The following is an 8,287-nucleotide window of genomic DNA, read 5'->3' as shown; positions in this document are numbered from 1 at the left end:
TCCTAAATTCAACAAATCAGGTGGGTGGTAGGTTATGGTCAATTGTGTCAATTGTGTCGAAGGCAGCAGTAAGTAGAACAAGCCAATATTTCTGATTTTGAGCTTTTGCCTAATTGAGTCCTTCTTTTATGTTTAGCAGATTTTCTTTAGCCCCTCAAAAGGCTGACAAGCCTGACTGAAAGTTTATTCACACTTTATTAGTTTCCAAGTGTGTGGAGGGATGCATGGTGAGGTGACTACTATTTAAATGACTTTTGCTCTATATGGTAGAACGGATACAGGTCTGTTAGCCAGGATTCCTGGGTCAGCAATGGTTTTAGGATGAGTGTTATAATTGCATGTTTGAGTTCCTGGTGAAAGATTCCTGTTTTTAGAAAGGTGTTGCCTTCTTTGGCGACAGCCAGGCGGTGCCAATTTGGGCATCTGAAAGTTTAGTGCTTTCAAGTTGCACGTGTTCATCGACTGGCGGAAAGAATGCACTTCCTGCAGTTGGACTGAGGTCAATGCTTGCAGCAGTGAAGGTGTTTGGCACTTTCCTTATTGTTGTGTTGTAACCTTGTTGTCTGCTAATCATTAGCCGAGGTTGTTCTTCTAAAGGTGTATCATTTTTTGGGATGTTGGTCCACAGGCTATTGGTTTTCTTTGTTAAATACGAGATTAAGTTGCTGCAGAAGGGAGCTGGTGGTCAATTAGTTAAGTCTGTTGCAGGCAATTCTTTGTCAGCTAAGACAGTCAAGTAGGAGGATTATACACTTTTCATTTCTGTTGCACACTTAAATGGAAATGTGAACTCTGTAAGCAGATACATCAATATCTTCCTCAACACTAACTCGCACAAAAAAATCAGACACAAAAATATTCAAGAAGCTGTTTAGTGTTTGCTTATTTTAATACATTGTTCATAAAGAATACACACTTCAATGTCTGCTGTTTTAGGAGCGATGGTCCAGGTCTTGATATCTCCTGTGCCACGACTGGATCCCGCATGAGTAAATCCCTCATCCAACTGCAAACAGAACACATGGAGATATACTGAAAATTCAACATCATTGACTGATTAAAATCGCATAACAGAAAAAAAGAATTCGCCAGCAAGGGCATCTTCTATGATACTCAAACCTCAGACTTCCTCCCGTTCCGTTGCAGGAAAGTAGTCAAATGTGCTGAAGGAATATGATCTAAATCGATCTACAAACTAATGCTTGCAAGTGTCTTTTACACCACCCCCTCTTTCCTTAATCCAAGTGTGCTCATTAGAAGAATATTACAATATGCACCCCACAGATTCATCGCAGAAAGAGCATGCGATAGATGACATCAACATTGGTAATCTCCACCACTAAGCAATACCGTTTAGTAATCTCTACTACTGAGCAGTGTGCTGATCTCCCAATCCACGTGTCGTTTGATTGCCGTTCCCACAATATCCTTTTTGTCTTACGAAATCAACCGTTTCACAGATTCCCTGGGTGACTGGTTGAAATCACAATCTTCAAAACATGCATTCATGTTTTTACAATGGAGGGCAGCAACATTTAATAATTTTAAGCTTTTTACGAGATACCATATTCGTGTGTGAGCGCTTACCTATTCACCTCAACTGTAGAGAAAAGGGTTGCATACTTTGCAAAGAAGAGTGAGCAGCTGGACACACAACAGTGCCACGCTTCAAGGAAATTGTGTTGTGCCATTAAGAACACACATATCCTGACTGTAATACATTTAGCAAGGTTGGGCTGTAGGATTTAGTGAGAGGAAGGAGTTACCGGAGCAGAAGCAAAGGAATTCATTTTGAAACGATTGAAACCCCAGCAAGTTCTATCTCAGCCTCTAGGAGGCGCGGGAGGGACGTGAAATGTGAAGGACTGTTAGGAAACTAGGCCTTGGACTTACTTTGGAATAATTATGTGATCATTAAGGTGCACATTTTGTTTACACTTTCATTTTCTTCGTGCTGCTTTGTCAGAGTTTCTGCGGGACTACCAAATATGATTTAGGTAGATTTGGACATGTGATGTACTTTGAATGAAAAAGCAAATGGTATCCTTTAAGTACATCATTTTAGTAGAACACCCGTATCCACAGTCTATAATTATGGGAAGGCATCAAGTTCATATGAGTGTTATGGCCCAGGTGTATGACGTACTTAGAGAACAACGGGTGCCACTATTGTTATGACAGGGCTTACGTTTGTGCATAAAAAAGCATGTGTAAAATGTTTTATGCATGTTTTAATACACAGTGGGATTGTGTTGGGTTTGATTCATGGCGAGGAAGCCTGGATCCTAATTTAGATTTGCTCAGGGCAACTGGCGAGGAAGAGGAAATGTTGTTCTTGGCTTTGGTAATCTTGGTTTCAAAAGCCGTTGGAATGGCTACAATATCACAATCAGAGGGCACAAATGTGGTCTGGAGAGCCTTAAGTTTTTTTCGAGAATTTTTAAAATCTCTAACTGTTTTTTTGAACAGTTACATGCTTGGACGATTTCAGAATTAAAGTAGTTTCATTTAGTATCACAAATTCGAGCTTTATAGAGGATATTGGCCGGCTTCCAGGCTGCCTTATTCTCTTCAGATCTTGATTTGAACCATTTTACTCTAGGTTACACTTTTTTTTCTTTTTAGACTTTTGAGTTCTGGAGTGAACCAGTTGCTGTGGCTGGAATTAGCCCGTATCAGTTTGAGTTGCAGGGGTGCTTGGTTATCTAACAGTCTAGTCATAAAAGAAAGAAGAGAAAAGGCGATCAACTGAGTCTAAAGCAGTGGTCTCTCTCATGACAGATTGAAGTCAACTTGCTAAGTCTGAGGGTTGCATTTTTTAAAAATTCAATCTAAAAATGTTTTGGCCAGGTTTGCGGGCTTAACATGACCATCAGGGAGGTGAATGTGGAAGTCAATAGTATGGTGGTCCGAACAAATACACAGTACCATGCTCTCGATTGTTATTTCCACATTGTTCGCAACAATCCAGTCGAATATATGGTTGTTATTAGTGGTAGGGTCGGAATTAAGTACTTTGAAATCAATGTTATAGAGTGAGTTATCAAGATTTATGGCTGTTTGGTCAGATTTGTCCCCCCGCCAGTAATTCAGGTCACCCAGGAACAAGGTATGACGGTTGAGACCGTCGAGAGGACCTAGGATCTACGTTTCCGCAAATTCTGGCATTGGAGATAGTGGGGCGATACAGCAGAAGAAAGTTAAGACAATGGTTGGAGTTAAGGGTCATTTTGGCAAGGGGGATCTCACACCCCTGTAAGGTGGAAGGAGAGACTAAAAGACCTAGGGCTGACCTTGCTATAATGGCCACACCGCCTCTCCAGCCTTGCTCTCTGTTGGCACAAAGAATGGAGAAATGTTCGCGAGCCGCTAGACTAATTGCCGGATCGCAGGAGTCTGTAATCTAGGTCTCAGAGAGAAAAACAAGGTCTAGATTTCTTTCCGTGAGGAGATCATTGATATGTTGGGTGTGCGTGTTTAGTGAGTGAGTGTTTAAGAGAGCCACCTTGATCTTTATAGGACATGTCAGGGTTTATGTGGGACTGGCACTATCTTGTGTGTGGTTTAATTCTGGCTGGCAACATGTAACGGTGGGTTGTGTAGCCGTAGTTTTAGATTTCGTAATTGGATGAAGCACCAATGTGGCGGGAGAAACTAAGATGTTGACGGCATGAGTGCTACTCCCTGTATGCTGGCCGACAGTTAGGGGAAATGAGGTTGTCATTGTCATAGACATAATGTGAAAAGCAGGGGTCTGCGCAGAGGAATCAACAGCGCAACATATCTCTAGAGGAGGGAGAAGGGCAATTAATAGCACAGAAAAGAAATAAATCTCTGGGCCTGGATTGAATTCCGGCAGATCTTTTACTCACAGATCTAAGAGCGTGAGTTCCTGTTCTATGGTGATTGTTCCCCGGTATAACTAGCAGCCACATGTTACCTGTAACTTGGAGAGGAGCAATATTAGTCCCACTACATAGGAAAGGGTACCAAGGGGATCTTCAAAATTACAGGCCCATCTCCTTAATCGATGTTACCTCTAAGGTCTACAGGAATACACTACCAAGGAGACTGGATGAATATTAACCCACTAGATCAGGTCTTTAGGCTAATGCTGCTATCTGATAAAAGTTGTATTTGGTCTTTATAGATTTGTGTACTGTGTTTGACTCAACACCAAGAGAAAGGTTATGGCAGTATTTAATTAGACCTTGGTGTCCTGTTAAACCTCTTAGTGGCAATACAATGTTTATACACAGATACATACACTCAGGTACGCTAGGATAAGGGTGGGGGTTTGACAAGCCCTTCCCTGTGGATAGAGGTGTAATCAAAGCTGCGTTGTAGCCCCTACTCTTTATAGTCTGTATATAAATAAAATCGCTATAGAAACCAAAAACCTAGACATGGAAGCCCCAATTTTGGGAGGGGAAAAGGAGAATTCTCCTATAGGCCGGTGATATGGCACTGATCAGTCAGACAAGGATGGGTATCCAAAAGGCGTTTAACTCAATTGCGGGCCTAACTTTGATAATTATTGTTAATAATAACAATTATTCACGGCTTGAAACACTTGTGTATAGGCGCATAATAAATACCATATTATATCATATGGTATTTGTTTAGCGCAGATCTAGCTTAGGGAAGCAATTGAGCACTTTACAATCATAGAGGGAAGAACACAGTGTGGGAAGCAGAGGGAAAAGGGAACAGAGAGCTAACAACAGGGTAGGGTGGGCAATTGGTTCTACAAGCAACCAGGGGATGAAGCAGTGAGGAGCACATCACTGATTCTCAGGTAGGGGGGGAATCTATACAGTGTGGACCTAGATGTTCAGGAAGTGCCATTCCTTGAGGAGGAAGGTTCTGAGCTCCTTCCTGAACTGTAAAAGCAATGGGACAAGTTGATTGTTGACTGGGAGGGAGTTCCAGACTCTTGGGGCATAGATAGAGAAGGCCTTTCTTCCGGGTCTTTCAAATTATTGATATGCTCTAAATCATCCTCGGAAATGGTGAGGTTGAGAAGGTTGACTATTAAGACTGCTTGGTTGTCTGTTTAGATGAAAGAGGATGGTGGGGGAAACAGATCAACAAGTCTATACTGAATATTACAAGACATGGGAGAGCCGCACAAACGCTTTCTAAAAAAGTTTGTGGGAGGCAACTTTGGAGATACTGAAGGCATGTGCCAACTCTATGGCACTCTAAGGAGCTGCGATTTGGGGGCACTCAGATTTCAGGAAATTAGAAAAAAGGGAGATTGGCATCCTGAGGAAGATGTTTTCACTTCCAATAACTATGCCATTAATATCACTAAGACTATAATTGGGGGTTCATGGGGTAAAACCACTTCTGTACTTGCATGAGAATATGACAACAGAGTGTTTATGCTCTTATACATCTGCACTGGTGGATGTTCTTGGACAAAGTGCTGCAGAAAAGCTGCCTTTGGTCCAATATGTTGCTTACCTTAGTGTGGAATTGGGGTTCCCCCCATATCTTTGAACACAAGCTTAGGGAATTCACTCCCCAAAGCTTATATTGTACAGAAATATAAAGACTGATACTATCAACCGAGGACATCCTCGGTAGACTCCACTGACATAAGTGTCCACAATCCATGGGGGATGTGCATTAGGCATGCTGCAGTCCCCAATAAGTAAATGAAAGTAGACATTTGTCCATGCCGGGGGCAAGGCCCACCTTGTCCATTGTCCACTATATCCCTATAATGTGACCACTTAACAGTTTTCATGGCTTGCAGCAATGGCTTGTGCCCACAATCCAGGGGGCATGAGCTCAGGCCGTGCTGCAGGCCCCAATAAGCAAATCAGTGTAGACATGTGTCTTTGCAGGGGGCCAGGTCCACCGCCCAGGCACCATAGTTATAAGACTATTTTTTGTAGCTACATTTTGACACTTTGGAAAAAATAAACCACAGGACAGAGTTGCAGAAGCATGATTTCGGGTCCTTGCCAATGCTCCTTGCAGAAGTATGCTGCAAATCCATTCAGCGCTTTGGGCTATAGCCATGAGCAGAATGTGTTTTCCCATTCAAGCTTGTCCCAATTTCGAAACCTTTGGGACCCTCCTACAAAGTTGGGTCCATAATCTTTTTATAGACTTTTGTGCGGTTCCATCAAATGGTGCCAATGTTATAAGCTGTACAAAGATTTTGGGACCCCCCTCTCATTTTTCCCCCTGTTGACAAAATGGCACCAAACTTTGCAATAACATTCACAGTCAGGTCTTTATTATTATTTACAGTTGGATCTATATTTTTATTCCAAGATTTCATGCAGTTGTGTTGAACGGCGCCAAAGTTATAATAACTGCTCTTCACTGATCTGTAATACACACATACTTAGATGTCCTCGAACAATTGCCAAGTTAGCAAACCTCACAGCAAGGTCCCCGACCATCTGAGATGTTTGCAGACATCAGAGAAGAAAAAACACCCGATTTTGGGCTTTTCCTGGACATATCTCATCCGATCCTCATCACCCCTCAGCTCCTCAGAGATTGTTAAATTTGTCCGACAATTGTAATGTGTTTTTGAATATGTTTTTACTGCAATGTTTGCTGACTTTGGGCGCAGTTTGCAAACCCAACATGCTGTCCATTTCAAAAGTTGACACACCTCACGTTGCTCAATTGACCAATCAGCAGCCACGTATGATGTTCGTGAACGTTAGCGACACACTGATTGCTTCAGAGGCGTCCGCTGACACCGAATCAGGAAGAGAGTCTGTGGACTGGACAGATATAGCACCAATTTGTATTGCCCTGCCAGTTCAGCATTTAAAAAAATCTACTAAATGGATTTACACCAAATTTACAACAGCATGCTTTTGGGGCCAGCCGCTGCTCCTCACACAAGTTTGGTGCAAATCTGTCCAGTGGTGTGTGCTGGGGCTGTGAGAAATTTTATTTTCCATTCATGTCTATCCAGAGTTCAAAGGTTTTTGGGACACCTCCTACAATTTTGCCCCCACTTGACGAAACCGCACACACTTTTGTAAAATAATTAAGTTAGCTTTATACTTTTTTTGCAAAGTTTCATAGTGCTTCATTTGCCTGACACCAAAGTTATAAACCGCCAACAACTGTCTTCCGACGGGAAGAGCAGCTTAACCCTAACTGCAAGGTCGCTACCGCAAACCGCAATATGCATGAATGTCCTCGAACATTTGTCAAGTTCGCGAACATCACCGAAATCTCCCCAAACATCTGCGAAATCTCCCCAAGATGTTTGTGGACTTCGAAGGAGAAAAAACACCTGATTTAATGTAATTTCCTAGACAAATGTAATATTGAGTTTTTAATATTTTTTGCAGTGTCATGCAGATTCTTCTGAAGAGCGCCCAAGGTATAAGCCACCCTAAAACAATTTTTCGTATGGCAAAGCCAAATTAACCATAACTACAGGGTCGCTATCGCTGACTCTATAATAAACACTGAACTTCACATTTATGCTCTGCCCCTGTATGGGCCAGTAGGATCCCTTGTTCACCTGTATTCAGATAACTACTACATTTCACCTTGAAGCTCTACCCCTGTTTGGCCAGCACAAGCCTTGTCTCACTGGTATTGAGATGTCCACTGCACTTAACATTTAGGATGTACCCCTGTATGCTCAGTGAGAGCCGTTGCTCACCTGCATTCAGAAAATCACTGCACTTCACATTTATGTTCTATCCTGAATTATCAGTGGGATACCTTGTTCATCTGTATTCGGATAACCACTGCACCTTTATGCTCTACACATGTATAGTCAGTGGAAGCCATTGTTCACATGTTTTCAGATAACCACCACTGCAATTCACATTTATTTTCTACCTTTGTCTGGTCAGTTGGCGGCCTTGTTCACCTGTGTTCAGATAACCACCGTACTTCTTATTTATGCTCTATACCTGTATGGTCAGTAGGCAGACTTATTCACCTTTATTCAGATAACCACTGCACCATTTAGCGCTACACCTGTATGGTCAGCTGGAGCCCTGTTTCATCGGAATTAAGATAGCCACTGTATTTCAGAATTGTGATCTAGCTCTGGATGGTCAGAAAGAGCCCTAGTTCACCAGTATTCAATGAACAACTGCTGAGCCCCAATGTTTACCGAATGTAGCCCTGAGGCCTATGGGCATGTGGCGCAGTGTTATAAGAATTCTTAACAAATAAATAATAAATATCAGTTGATAGGGTGTTAACAAGCACCTGCAAGTGCCCATATCCTGAGCTTCTGCATTGGGTCCCTATTCGTTTTTGTGGTGTGTTTTTCACGTAT

At 42.2% G+C, this 8,287-nt stretch overlaps 1 long non-coding RNA gene across 1 annotated transcript in view; it reads right to left on the bottom strand.

Moving 5' to 3' along the window:
* Positions 1-870: 870 nt before the first annotated feature.
* Positions 871-8,287, bottom strand: part of LOC138566446 (uncharacterized) — a 44,533-nt gene continuing 37,116 nt past the window's right edge. Inside the window, exon 3 of the long non-coding RNA XR_011301937.1 lies at positions 871-1,006. This is a non-coding gene — a long non-coding RNA (uncharacterized lncRNA). The remainder of the gene's footprint in view (positions 1,007-8,287) is intronic.

Source organism: Ambystoma mexicanum, chromosome 2p (genome assembly GCF_040938575.1).
Source record: "Ambystoma mexicanum isolate Mex_15411 chromosome 2p, UKY_AmexF1_1, whole genome shotgun sequence".
Classification (NCBI taxonomy): domain Eukaryota; kingdom Metazoa; phylum Chordata; class Amphibia; order Caudata; family Ambystomatidae; genus Ambystoma; species Ambystoma mexicanum.
Note: the sequence above shows the minus strand (reverse complement) of the source record. Positions and strands in the feature narration are given on the sequence as shown.